The sequence below is a fragment of the Zonotrichia albicollis genome, unplaced genomic scaffold (genome assembly GCF_047830755.1).
Source record: "Zonotrichia albicollis isolate bZonAlb1 unplaced genomic scaffold, bZonAlb1.hap1 Scaffold_257, whole genome shotgun sequence".
Lineage (NCBI taxonomy): Eukaryota > Metazoa > Chordata > Aves > Passeriformes > Passerellidae > Zonotrichia > Zonotrichia albicollis.
Window position 1 is genome coordinate 3,324,404 of NW_027428429.1, and position 14,624 is coordinate 3,339,027.

Sequence of the window (14,624 nt, forward strand, 5' to 3'; positions counted from 1 at the left end):
AATTCATTAATTCGGCGAAGGTCGGTCAGGAGCCGCCACTTATCCTTGTTAGGCTTTTTGATGACAAACACTGGGGAGTTCCAGGGTGACATGGTCTCTTCCAGGTGGCCTTTCAATAACTGCTCCTGAACGAGCTCGTTGAGTGCCTTTAGTTTTTGCTTGTTAAGTGGCCACTGCTTGACCTGTACTGGTTTATCTGAAAGCCAATTCAGTTTCCAGGTCCGGCACTCCTCAGTGGCCACCGCCCGAAAAACCTGGGGAGCTGTCGGGAGATCGATTTTGGCCCCCCACTGGGCTAAAAGGTCCCTTCCCCAGAGGGGCTCTGTATAATCTAAAACGAACGGGCGTATAGAGGCCAATTGCCCGTCGGGCCCCTTAATTTGCACAATGCTCTTTGATTGGTTTGCCAATTGGAGGCCCCCAACACCAGAAATCGTGCCCGCTGCGCTTTGCAGGCCCCAATGCGACGGCCATTCCCGGGAGGGAATGATCGTCACATCTGCACCCGTGTCCAAAAGACCCCTCACTAATTTCTTGTCCCCGCCCAATGAAAGTTGACATGTCAGGCGGGGCTTCTCCCTCCCTACCAACTGTGTCCAGGCCACGGTCGGAGGCAAGTCCTTCTCCATTGGGCTCGAGCAATGGTCTTTATCTGGCACAGGAATGGCCTGAGCAATGACCTGTCCCTTAGGGAGGAAAAGCGGGGGTCTGACACAATACAGCCCTACCGCGAAGCGGTCCCGGTCGGTAGTTACCAGACCAGGGACTATGTGGATGTCTCGCGGTGTGTGCTTTGTGTCTCCGACGACAGTCCACCTGCATCGTCCCAGTTTCCTCCAGCGACCCGGGTGTTGCAAGTCGACAGACACCAGCTGCAAATTACTGCTAGGGAGGTAAATGCTCCTAGTTAGCTGCAGCCTGTAAGGGGAAACAGAGGACATGGTGTTAAGTACAGGTTTGGGCAGAATATCACAGGTAAAGTGTTTCGAATCCGATAGGTACGTCAAATCTGGCAAGGTGTGCGGCGGTTCTCCCTCGTTTCCTCTCTCCCGGGATGGTGATAAACAGCCCGCCACATTTCTATCCACGTGCAGGGAGGGACTGCGCTCCAATCCTAGTTTTTTTTCTTTTGATTCTCCTCCTTTTCCCGCTTCCGCCTCCATTCCATGTAGTCTTGCCGCATAGGGCACTGTGGCATCCAATGTCCCACTTTACCTCAGGGATGACAGGGGTGGGTTGCCGATGTTCTCTTGCCCGCCCCAGGTGTTGGAGGGCCGGCAACGGGGGCAGCTCCTCCCTCTATGCAGTCCTGCACGGGGCATTCAGTAAAAACCACGGAAGCCCTCTTAGGCCGTGATGACAGGGAGACCTGATGCACCACGACATCTATCATGGCCTCTACAGTAGGCCTAGGACTACGAGGGAGAGTCTTTATAGCTTTGCGGCACTCAGCGTTTGCATTGCTATATGCCATTCTCTGGAGCATCATTTCCCTATCATCATCCCCGAGCGCCTGTGCTTCCACATATCTGTAGAGGCGCTCCATAAATTCCATGTATGGTTCATGCTCTCCTTGCAAAACCTCATCATCTTCCCATTGGGAAGTAACTACTTCCAGCTTGAAGAAAGCTCGTTCAGCTGCTCGAGCCGTCTCCATCAGCTGGGAAGGGAATAAGGCTCTAGCTTGTTTTGCCCTTTCTGCCCACTGCCCTTCACCCAAAAGCTGATCTAGGGTAATTATCAAACCATCTGCATCGTGGGACACTGCTGGATTACCCCAAAGACTCGGGAGGACCTCCGATATTTCCCTCCCCCATTCCCTCACCCAGACTCTAAATTCCATAGGCCTTATAAGGCTGGAGAAGAGTGCCCTCAGATCTGCCGGAACTAAATCTCCCTGGGAAAGAGTATTATGTAGCAAACCCCGGAAGTATTCTGACCTTCGGGAGTAGTCTTTCTGTGCCTTGCACAGTTCTTTAATCCGTGCCTCTGCTAAGGGCACCCACCGAGCCTGAGGGGTTCCCCCCCGCCTAGGTGGTAGCTAAACGGGGCCGCTTCTAGCAAAGGCATTTGCTGTGGCTTGTGGCCAGGCACTGCCCCCCCCCCCCCCCGAAGGCACTGCCCCCTCATCCCCCCGAAGACAACTCGTGGGAACCCGGGGGGAGGGTGTTGGAACCGAAACTGGAGGAGGTTGAGGCGGGGTTTGGCAATGACGTAAGGTGAGGGAGTGTGCAAGGCCACCCGCCCCCCTCCTCCCCGGGCAGCGTTCGGAGGCGAAGGGGAAAGCGAAAGTGAAGCGGGGGAGGAGGGAATGGGAGGCTGAACCGGGGGAGGAGTTTGAGGGGGAGCTGAAGGTTTCTCGGAGTACGGAGGAGCGAGCGGGACGGGGGGAGGATATGAGGGAGGGGGGATTGGGCAAGGGGTGTGTTCAGGGTAAAGGAAGGGGTTGCCGCTTGAGAGAAAAGGGGTAGTGGAAGAAGAAGAAGCTCTGTCGCCATCTTGGACAGTACTAAACCGAACAGACTTAGGGGTTACAACCGGGGACTTGGGAACTGGGGTAGAGGGTGAGGATGGAGGAGGAGCTTGGCCAGGGCTCCTCGAACAGGGAGGCTGAGCCGGTTGAGAGGGAGCAGGGGCAGGATGGGAGCCCTGCTTTTTGTCGGCCTTCAAAATCCCTCTAGAGGGCTCCTGCCTATGGGGATAGGGAGAGGGTTGGGGGGTAAGGGAAGCCGAACAGGAGGAACGGGGATGAGCAGGGCTTTTCTTCAGTTCCCCGGACGAGGGGAGTGTTGTGAGCACTCTGTTCGCCCAAAATGCCACCGTTGCTAATTTTGTCTCCCCAGAATCAACGGCTTGTTCCAATTTTGCCAAAACGGCAGTCCAAAGGTGTGGCTGTTTTGCAAGTTCTGGGGAAATTTCAGGGAACTTAGAAAAGATCCACTTAGTTAAGAATTTTAATTCTTGCTTGGGGGCCTTCTGGCCACCTCCAAGCAGTAAAGCCTTAATAATATGATAAACCTCCTTCTGGGATTTTCCCAAACTAGCACCCATAGTGCCTTTATAGTATAGGAACGGCCAATACTATAAAGGGGGGAAAATTCCTCTGATGGTACGACCCCCTGCTTGAAAACAACAGAAACCCACTTTCCACCAGCCCCTGGCTCCCCTTACTGTCCCCAATTCGGGGGCTTCAGTAAAAGGAAAAAAAAATTCAAGGAAAGAGGGTGGGAGGGTGAGTCCCCAAGGCAGGGCATGCACCCCCAGGGAAATTTTAAAAGGCCAAGGGGGAAAGTCGGAAAGGTCCCCAAAGCAGGGCTCGACCTTACCCAATCCGGTGGTAGCAGCAAACGATGAATCAGGAGGGGTATTTTCGTCTCCGGAACCGTCCTCTCTGGGTGCGAGGGTTCCCGATTCCGATCCTACAGGGAGTGCCGCTCCTACAACGGAGCCTGCCCCCCCCGAGGTAGTGCAGCGCCCACTGGAAACTAAAAAGTCCACTTCCGAGGGGTCTGTTTTCATGGTTAGCCACTATTTCAGGCCCCAACGTTGGTCCACCACACTGCGCGGGGGCGTGAACGGCCCTGGAATCCGGCTATCTGGTGAGGGGCGAAGGCCAGGGCCCCTGCGCATCAGAAAGCAGCCCCCCTCGGCGTCTTGGCCGCGGGCTGAGCTGGGTGATAGCTCAGAGCAGCGCGGTGAGAGACGAATTAGGAGACGACCACTTGCTGGGGGTAAACTGTCGGTTTATTACAGAAAAACCAACAAGGAGGGGAAACACCCAGCAAATGGCCCCGAACAGGGGGCAGGAGAGGGTTTTAAGGGAAAAGGGGGGAAGAAGGCAGGGAAACCCGGCTAACCAATAGTAATACATATTTGGAGGTACGAAACATAACTGATATACTAAAGTAACCAACTGTTATAAATCATAGGAGGGGCTCCGGGGCTACAGCCAACCATAACTCCCAGAGAAAAGAAAATTCTCAAAACCTGGGAGGAGAAAAGGAGTGATTGACTGAGCCCAAGGAGGAAACAACTTTCACTTTATAAGAGAAATCAGGGGAGGAGCAGTTTCATTTCCATAGCAACCTAACTGACAGGGTAGCAGCAGGAAGTCCTGTGAAAGGGAGAAACCATTTAATACAGAAAATGGGGGGAGCAAACTAACAAACTTAAGAACACACCACAGCACATTGTTCTACAGCAGGGCCTCATGGAACGAAGGGGCCATTGTGAAACTGTGGGGCATAAGGGAGTCAAGGACACCACTGATACTGAAATCCACTGGATAGAAACTTCTGAACAGTTTAGAGTATTTGAAAGCAGGTATTCTTTTTTACAGTATGGTGGTCACTTGGGCCATCCTTCCTCCATTGGAGTGCATTAAGCATTGATTGAACAGAGTTTTTATCACACACACTGATTATGTATCCATTAGCTATCCCCAGTTCCTTTGAGTTTATTTGACATAGTTGAACCCCCTTATCACAAATCCTTTCATGGTTCTTTGGGTTTTGTTTTAACCATCCAGTGTCCTTTTAAGGTGGCTGTTCCTTGATCCCCCCTTTTGAGTAAGGGCAATATTATTGTTCTGCATAACTTCTGCTTTGTCAGCCTTGCAGAGCTGAGCTGGCATCCTGCTTGCATTTTGTGTGACTTCTGTTTGCCAGAGGTACATCCTCAATCAGTTTCTCCAAGGCTGTTCTGTTCTGTTCTACTGTCCTTGACAAGAGTGAATGTTGTTCTGTTCTCCTGTCCCTGTCTCAGTGCTCGCCCCGCATGAGGCGTCTGCAACCCCCCCAACCTATGGGCCTGGGGTGGGCAAGTGTTCCTGGCGACAGGGATGGGACAGCTGGGCTGGACTGACCCAAGGGATGTTCCATTCCATGTCACACCATGATCAGCAATCAACTTAGAGAAGTGGGGGGACAAGAGAAATAGGTGATTAATTTATTTTTTAAGATGTTTTTCTTTCAAAACAGTGCCTACAGATACAGTCCTGTCCTGCCACAAGGTGGTCAAACATTTTCTTCTGGTAGGAGATTTCCTGTGAACTTGCTTTTCTTCTCTCTGTGGCCTTTTTTCTTTTTGTGGTTGTTTTGTTTGTGAGGTTTTTGTGTTGTTTTGGGTGGATCTTGTTTTGGGTTTTTGATTAGATTTGGGGGTTTTAGTTTTTGGTTGGATTTGGGTTTTTCCCTATTGAATTGCCTTTCTTCTGATGCATGAGTTTTTTCTGCCCTTTCTTGTGGCTTGCTTGGCACCTGATGGCAAGATACATTTACCCAACTCAGTCAGCTTTCCCAATTACATTTTGCAGTCACCATTAACTAGATGAGTTCAGTCACAGACTCCCTGCAATTTGGCAGCATCCACCAAAGAATTAATAGTGCATTTCATGCCATTTTAGAGACAATAGAAATGTTCCACAGTGGTGGCCAGGGGCTGGTCACTGAGGGGTGTCACCAGGTTGTGGCTGCCAAGAGGACTCTGTACCATGGATGACATCTGACCCTCATTGTTCAGCCAAACTCCCACCCAGCCCATGTTCCACTCTTCCAGCCCAGCTCTCTCCAGTCTGGCTCTGAGGAGACCACAGCAGACCCTGTCCCAGGCCTGGCAGAACTCTGGGCACACAACATCCCCTCCTGTTCCCTCCCACGTGGGTTCTGCAGTCCCTGCCCTGTCCTGCCAGTGCCTGGAATGGCTACAGGAGGATTTGCCACATCCCCTTCCCTGCTGAGCCTCACCAGGCTGTGACTCTCCCAGTCCCCCTCCCTGCCCTGTTTGCAGACTGGTTCCATGTCTGCCCATCCCAAGTGCCCAGGACCCTCTGGGATGGCACTGGCCTTTCCAAGGGGTTTGAGAGAGGTCCCACAGTGACACCGCCCAGCCTTCTCAACAGCCCTGACACCAAAGGCCTTTTCCACCTCCCTCAGTTCCAGGTCAGTGCCCAGAACACAGCACAGCCCTGCCCAGGTCCTTGGGGTGGTTCAGAAGGGAGGCAGCTCTGATTTCTCCCCACAGACCCTCACTCTATCCAGTGTCGATCTGTGCAGTCCATGGCTGCCCTGAACATTTTTTCCCTGGAGCCTCCCTGCATGGGATATTTCTCTCTGTGCAGTCCTCACCACAACCCAGCAAACAATTCAGGTGTTTTCCCAGAGGACGTTACTCTCAGAGTGAAGTGGCCTCAAGGCCCTGTTTGTGCCACTGGAATTGTGCCACCCCTGAGTGCTGCTGATGGTGTTTGTGCTCACTGCGGTTCATCTCCCCACCCACACACGATGCACTGCTGAGATCTCCTCAGCACAGAGCAAACATGGCCTGCTGGCCTGGTCACTTGGTGTCCCTCCGTGCAGGGACAAACAGTCTCTTGCAGGTGGGGAGAGGCCAGTGCTGGCAATGGTGATTGCAGGGGCTGGTGTGGGACAATTGCCCTGGGGCACCTTCCCAGGCTGCCCCCAGAACAAAGACACAGCCCAGGCCCTGCTCTGCTGCTGCCTCAGGTCCGTGCCAGGAGCTTTGGCTGTGCCAGGACACTGCTGTGAGCCCCCCCTGCACACTCCCCCCCTGCCCCAGGCACTGGGCTCTGCTGTGCCAGGGCATTCCTGGAGCACATTGCTGACACAGCTCTGGAGGGGAGCAAAGCCTCCCTGCCCTGCCCTCAGGAGATGCCCTTTGCTGATGGAGCTGCTGTGCTGGAGCCCAGCTGTGTCCCAGCAGTGCCCATGGCCTGGCCCTGCCTGTGGCCACAGCAGGGATAAGCAGCAGGACAGTGACCAAGCTGCCAGAGCACTCCGGCCTTACAGCCACAGCAGGGCTGAGAATGACGGGGTGGAGTTGGGCAGAGCAGATGTGGGAAGAGCCAGGGCCATTGTCCCTGGCTGTGCTGCTATGCTGGGAGTCTCTTCCCTCCACCTCTGCTCACAGGCACTGCCCCCGCAGGGACAGAGAAGGGCTCAGGAAGAATTCCGGGCACACAGGTCAGGGCAAGCACTTGTTTGTATTTAAATCTCAAGGGAAAAAGCCTCTTGCAAGTCTTCATATTTCAAAAGAAGGTATATAATAATGTAGAAATGCTAAGTGCAATACTGCAGTATTTTGTAAAAAACATACCAATAGTAGAAAAAAGTTACCAAATAAAAATAGAGACATAGGGGAAAAAAGGATGAGATTCTAAAGAGTTACATTCTGAAGGCTCTGCATCAGAAAATGGTTCTGAAATGCTTCTGAAAATACAGTACAATCAATTTTCTCAGGGCCTCCTTGAGCTCCTGGTTCCTCAGGCTGTAGAAAAGTGGGTTCAGGGCTGGAGGCACCACTGAGTACAGAACTGACAGGGCCAGATCCAGGGATGGGGAGGACATGGAGGGGGGCTTCAGGTAGGCAAAAAACCCAGTGCTGAGAAAAAGGGAGACCACGGCCAGGTGAGGGACGCAGGTGGAAAAGGCTTTGTGCCGTCCCTGCTCAGATGGGATCCTCAGCACAGCCCTGAAGATCTGCACATAGGAGAAAACAATGAACACAAAACAACCGAAATTGAAACACACAGTGACAGCACTGATCCCAAGTTCCCTGAGGTAGGATTTGGATCAGGAGAGCTTGAGGATCTGGGGCACCTCACAGAAGAACTGGTCCAGGGCATTGCCATGGCACAGGGGCAGGGAAAATGTATTGGCTGTGTGCAGCAGAGCAGTGAGAAAGCCACTGGCCCAGGCAGCTGCTGCCATGTGGGCACAAGCTCTGCTGCCCAGGAGGGTCCTGTAGTGCAGGGGTTTGCAGATGGACACGTAGCGGTCATAGCACATGATGGTCAGGAGGTAATACTCTGATCCAATGAGGAACAGAAAGAAAAAGAACTGAGCAGCACATCCAGTGTAGGAGATGTCCCTGGTGTCCCAGAGGGAATTGTGCATGGCTTTGGTGCAGATGGAGCCCAGGTTGCTGAGGGCCAGGTTGAGCAGGAAGAAGAACATGGGCGTGTGCATGTGGTGGCCACAGGCTACGGCGCTGATGATGAGGCCGTTGCCCAGGAGGGCAGCCAGGGAGATGCCCAGCAAGAGGCAGAAGTGCAGGAGCTGCAGCTGCCGCGTGTCTGCCAATGCCAGCAGGAGGAAGTGCCTGATAGAGCTGCTGTTGGACATTTGAGCTCTCTTGGCATGGGGATCTGTAAAAAAAAGTAACCATTGGATAGTTGGGTTTGGAGAGGACTTTAAATATCCCAGCACAGCTTGGGGGCACTTTCTCCCCACTGCCTGCCCAGGGCTCTGCTGCCTGGAGCTGTCCCTGCCAGCAGCTGCCTCCCTGTTCCCAGGGCTGGGCCCTGCCAGTGCTGCCACAGCCCAGCCCAGCCCTGGGGGCTCAGCTCTGCCCTGCAGACCCCTCCCAGCTCTGGCACTGCCCAGGGGCGGCCCTGGCTCTGCAGCCTCTGATGGCAATGTCAGAGCATACCTGAGGAGGCTGGAAACGTGACACTGCCTGTGAGGGGTCCTGTGCTGATTTCTCTCACTGCGTGCTTTATTAAGAGCTGAGATAAATTTTTTTATTTTTTCTAAACATGAACCAAGAGATGAATGTCTACGTGCATATTCCCATCCCAGCACGCCAAAGCAGAAGATTAATACATTTTTCCCTTTTATGCAGCCCCTGCCTTGCTGTGCCCCCTGTATAATTTACTTGGAAATGTTCTGCAGTTAAATGTCATGCTGGGAGCAGTCCTGAGCAACGCAGCATCCTCAACACACAAGGAGAACACTTCCAAGCCTGACCAGCTGTCTCCCCCCACCCAGACCTTTTCCCCCAGTGCTGGGAGCAGCTGCCAGGGCTGACTGAGAGCTGTCCCTGGAAGGCAGCAGAGTCCCTGCCCCAGCACAGCGCTCTGGGCTGCAGGACCCTGCTCTGCACGACAGCCCTGGGCACCCCTGGCTGCTCTGCACAAGAGACAATCAGAGAATGTACTCACAGGGTCTGCAGACATTGGGATGTTCCAGCTTTATGAGATGGCTCCAGGAGCTGCAGCTGCATTGTCCTGCAGCCAGAGGTTCCTGTGCCAAGGGCTGGCAGTGATTGTGCCCCAGGCACTTCTCAGCACCTTCCCAGCCCTGACTGATTGAAGCTCTCTGTGCCTCTGTGCTGTGCCCAGGGTGGCTGCAGGCAGTGCCCCAGCCCTGCTGGGCTGGCAGAAGAGCTGCTCATCAAGAGAAATGTGCTTTTGAAGCTCTTCTTGGTTACCAGGAGCTGCCTCTGTGCCAGGAGCCCAGCCCAGCTCAGCAGCACAGACAGAGAACGAGGACTTCAATGAGCCTCTGGGGCTTTGTGCTCAGGCCCTGAACATCAGTCCCTGAGAGGGAGATGAAGAAACCTCTCCAGAACTCCAAGGCAGAATCCAACTCCAAAGTTTCTTGGACTTTTAATGGGTCCCACTGAGGGACACAACTGAGAAAGTGTCCCCAGGCCCCAGGCAGAGCAGAGAACTGGAGACAGTGATGACAGGTGGGGAAAAAGGGAAGTCAAGTCTTGGTGCCCTGGGGCACAGCAGGGTCTGTGCCACCAAGGGCTGTGAGGAGACACCTTGTCCTGAGGCCCTGGGGCCTCCTGGCACAGCCCCAGCCAGGCTGGGCACTGTCAGCCCCTTGTCCTGCCCTCAGCATCCCCCCCAGCCCACATCCCAGTGGCCTCAAGGATCTGCTGGAAGGAGTCCCTGGGGAGCCTTGCTCAGCAATGGCCCTGGGAGGTCCTTAATGCTCCCAGGGACTGCAGATTTTTTAAAGGACTTGGCTTTAGCTTTTGCCCTGGAATCTTAGAGAGCTTTGTGCAATCCTAGACCTCCAATTATCTGTTTTAATTAGTCCCTGGAGAGGCTTTGTCAGTAACAACACTCAGTGAGGCTCATTAATGCTTTAAGTTATTTCAGTTATTTTAAGGTACTTGGCGCTTCCCTTTTGATACTGACTCTCTGAGAGGTTTGTGCAATCATGGCCCCAATTATCTGCTTTAACAAGTCCCTTGAGAGCTTTGTACTGACACTCAGTGGGGCTCATTAATGCCTTGAGATACTCAAGGTTTTTAAGGTACTTTATGGATTTAGGAATACTTTTAGGTACTTTTAAGGATTTTCCTTGTGCCCAGAGTAAAAACTTCATCACTGCTCTGCAAAGTGGCATGTCTGATGGCCTTTATGTCTGAGAGTAGGCCACTCAATGTGAGGGAGGTAGCATTGCTTTGCTTACTTAACAGGCACCCAAGATTGTCTAATTGTCTTAAACCTTTAGCTGCAGTTGCCCAAGGTAGTCCACACTGGGGATGCTACCATCCAATACCTGGATTAAAGCTTGCAAAGCCATCTCTTTGATATCATCCAATACTTCTCCGAAGATACGTGCTGCTTTATCATCTGGTTGGCTGTGTTGTCCTTCTTCAGCTAGATGGTTGATTGTCAATTCTACCCTTGCCTCATTATTAGCATAGTCTGCTATTAATTGATTTAGTAAACACTTCTGTCTCCCTTCCCACAGGGTGTATTCTGTAGGTGACAAAAACATGGTCATATCATAATATATTTTAAATCATAGGGAGTTAAGATGTGCTGTGAACATGGCCCTCATTTGTCCATTAAAACAAGGTAAGTCTTTTCTATGGTCTTTAACTGCCCTACACAGATCCTTGATTTCCTTGTGAACCAATGGCTGATAGCTGGGATTCTGCCCCCTACTTTCATAACATACCAGGGCAATGAGGAATTTTGAGACTATTTTCCAGTCTTCTTCTTTTCCCAGGGATTTTCTGGGGTTGAGGGGTGAGGTGGCTCTGAAGAGTCCAAACTGTCCTCTGGGGAGGAAGATTAACTCAGAGCAGAAACATTCAGATTAGAAGTAGTGTGACAGTGAGTTTTAGTATCTTTGATCCTGGGGTTATATTGTTGCTGGAGGCAGAGGCAAAGGGCACTGCCATTTTGTCAGGTGTTGGGGAGGAAGGGCCTTGATCTAGGATAGCAGACTTCCAGGCTGGCCTTCTGGAGGCATGGCCCAGGGTGGAGGTGGAATGATTGACAGTGGGGCATGACCCACAGTTCTGGGGGTGGAATCTGGAGGTTCATTCAGGGCAGAAGAGAAGGTTGTGGTAGCAGGAAGTGGAGGACCCAAGATGGAGGGAGGATGGTCAGGCTCAAGGGCATCTGGAGAAATTTTAATAATCCACTTCACGATTGATTTTAATTTGTTCTTTGAATATATTTGGGCATGATCCGTGAGAATTAACTTAAAGCATCCCTGTATGCTCCTTTCTACTTTGGGAATTTGGCTGTCCATTTTTCTCTTTCTCAGCCTCAGGTGGAACCGCTACTGGAACACTTCAAATCAATTATGGGATGTGGATGCGCATTGTAAAAACACAGTGGCAAAATGGGTGATAATTGCCCTGCATTTCCATAAACCCACCTGCAATCCTACGCAGGTGAGACCGTCGTTGTCTCTGTGGATCCTGGCCAAGGTCCCTCGAAGCAATGATGAATCTTCGGGCCCAGTACAATCAAAAATCCCGGGGAGCGCTGGCCTATCCATCAGCTTACCTCAGCTGACATGACTGAATATCAGGGTCTCAAGGTTCGGGCGCCAAGGGTCTCAATGAGGTTGGCTGTGACAAACCTTTCTGGTTCCCCAACTTCAGGGCAAGGGTGGTGAAAATGAAAAGAAGCAGATGCTGGGAAGAGGAAAAAGGAAAGCCTTATAAATATGATTGCCTGGCAAAATATTTTGAGAATATGGAAACTATAAGCAAGATTGAAATGAAAGCAAGCTTTGAGATACCAAGCTTTAGTTACTGAACAAATGGAAAACAATAGTATGGCCGGCTGAAGATAATCTTCTTTTGATGAAACAATACCTCCTGCTTGCAGAAAGGTCCAAGGTCAGAGCAGACCCTACTAGTTTGGTAGAAGGGGTCCAGAGAGTAGTTTTTAGGGTTTAAAATGTAGCACAGTATGGTAATGTAATGATTCTAATAGGCTGTTTGTAAATGCTATAAGATTTGTATCTTGTATTATATTGTTTAGTGAAAATTAGAATATGCAGCACAGAAGAAGATTTATTGTATTGTAACAGGAACTGCCCTCCTCTTTCAGGCATCCATTTTGGGTGCCTCTTTTGAGCTTCTCTTTCGGGCCTGCCCTGAGCTGTGGCAAACAGTTCTAAACAAGGCTCCTGCTGCCACACCCTTTGCAACAATCCCCAAGTTCCAAGACCTGGCTTCAGAGATCTCTCATCTCCGTCCGTCCCAACCGTCCTACCCCCCAATGCTACAGCAAGCAGGATCAATGGAGTTGCTCAAAAAGAACTTTAGTAACAGGGTGAAAAACAATTAACACGGAAAAGTTGAACACAGTATGAGGGGTGGGATTCAAAGACCTGAGGTAAAGGCGAAGCAACAATATATACACTTGAGGGTAGAACACTCTAGAACAATAACCATATAGGGGACACAAGTAACCAGTAGGGGAGGAGAACTTGGACAACTTAGCATAACAACACTAAAGGCTTATGGGGGAACTCTCAAACTCACCCTAAGTTAAACAAATGATTCACAGGGCTTAAAACTCACGCCAGTTCTACCAGGGTAAAATGTGGCTGACTCTGAGTTACAGCCGGGCCAACTCCCGCACTGCTGCTTTGCTCTGGTCCTTTGGGACTATGTGGCCCAAGAGAGCCACAAAGATATCCTGGGCTCCACGAGGCTCTACAGTGTCACAATGGTCCCTTCATTCCACAAGGCTCCCAAATATCCCATTGGTCTCCATAGGAAGGAAACCACAGAGCCCCACTGTTTCAGCAGCTGATAAACAGCAACCACCAGAGGCCAAGGCAAGATCTGTCTGTTCTGGCAGGTTTGCTTGGAGCAACTCTTGGATATTTGAAATTATGAATGTGGAGTCCTAATTTAAAACATTTGTGTCTGGAGAAGAGGGATGGAGGTTTCTTCATAAAAAGAAAAGCTGAGAGCCCTTTCCAGTGTTTGGAAAACAGGTAAGTGCTGCCCCTCAGGAGTCAAAGACCAGCCAGACTTGTCTGTCCTGGCAACTTGTCTGGCAGGAATACTTGTATACACAGAAATTTGGAGGTGGAATCCAAATTTTGGCCATGGATACCTGGAAAAAATGGACAGTTCTTTAAAAAGAAGAGCCCAGAGCCCCAGTGTTTCAGGGGCAGATGGGAGTGGCCTTCCACATTCCAAGGTCAGCCAAACCTGTCAGGTGACCCCAGGGAAACCAAGGCAGCCACACCTATTTCATGTTCCCTTGGTTCCACAGGGCCCTGCAGTGTCACAGTGGTATTCTTGCTTCCATGATGCCCTAAGGTGTCATAATGGCCCCTTGCTTAGTCAAATCCTTAAGGATCTTAATGGTCTCCATAGTTCCACAAGGCCCCACAGTGTCCTAATGGCCTTTGGGTTTCATGAAGCCTTGCTGTGTCACCATTGCCCCTTGGTTCCATTGGGGCTCAGTAGTACAACAATGATTTCCCTGAATCCACAACTTCCCATAGTGTGAGAATAGCCTCATGGAAGCATGGGACCCTGCAGGGTCACAATGTTCCGCTGGTTCTATGGGGCCCCACAGTGTCACAATGGTCTCCGTGATTCCATGGGGCCTTGCAATGTCACAATGCTCTCCATGGATCCACAGCGCCCCGCAGGAAATCACAAGAGCCCTTTGGCTCCACGAGGCCCTGAAATGCAGCAATGGCCTCTTGGTTCCACAAAGCCTTGCTGCTTCACACTGGGCCCTTGGGACCATGTAGCCCAAGAGAGACACAAAGATGTCCTTGGTTCCATGAGGCCCCACAGTGTCACAGTGGTCCCTTGGCTCCATGGTGCTCCGCAGTGTCACAATGATTCCCGTGGTTCCACAAGTTCCTACAGTGTAACAATGCCCTTTTGCTCAAAAATGCCCCACAGTGTCAAAGTGGTCTCCATAGGAAGGAAAGAACCTTCCCGGGTCAGATGAGAGGCAGTCCCGAGAGGCCGAAGCTAGCCAGAATTGATTGTATTGACAGATTTTCTTTGGGAGCAACCCTTGGATAAAGGAAATTTTAGAGGTGGAATCCTAATTTTGGCTGTTGCAGCCTAGACAAGAAAGACTGTTCTTTTTCATAGAAAGGAAAACCCAGAGCCCCAGTGCTTCACAGTCAGATGAGAAGTGGCCCTTGGCGTGTCAAATTCAGGGGGACTGTCCGGTTTTCGGCTGTTTGGAGGGCCTGGAAGGGCCCGGAGTGGCCTTGGGGCAGCCTGCGTATCAAAGGACGAGAAGAGGCTTCAGTTCTTCTTTCGATCCCTATGTTTATTAATTGTTTATCTAAAAGATTTTCTTTCAGCCCGACAGAGGTCTGCTCAGCAGCCAGCCATGAGCACTCTGTCTCGCCCTCCGGACAGTCACCTATCTTTATACCCAAAGCTACGTGTACAATATTTATCATTTTTCCCCAATACCTTTCACCCTTATTGCACGGTGCACTTTTAGTAATGACCAATCCCAAAGTGCCACCATCACCACAGAAGATGGAGGAGAAGAAGAAGAAGAAGAAGGACAGGACACGCCCCAATTCCTCCATCTTACTTCTCTAAACCCCCCTGTACAG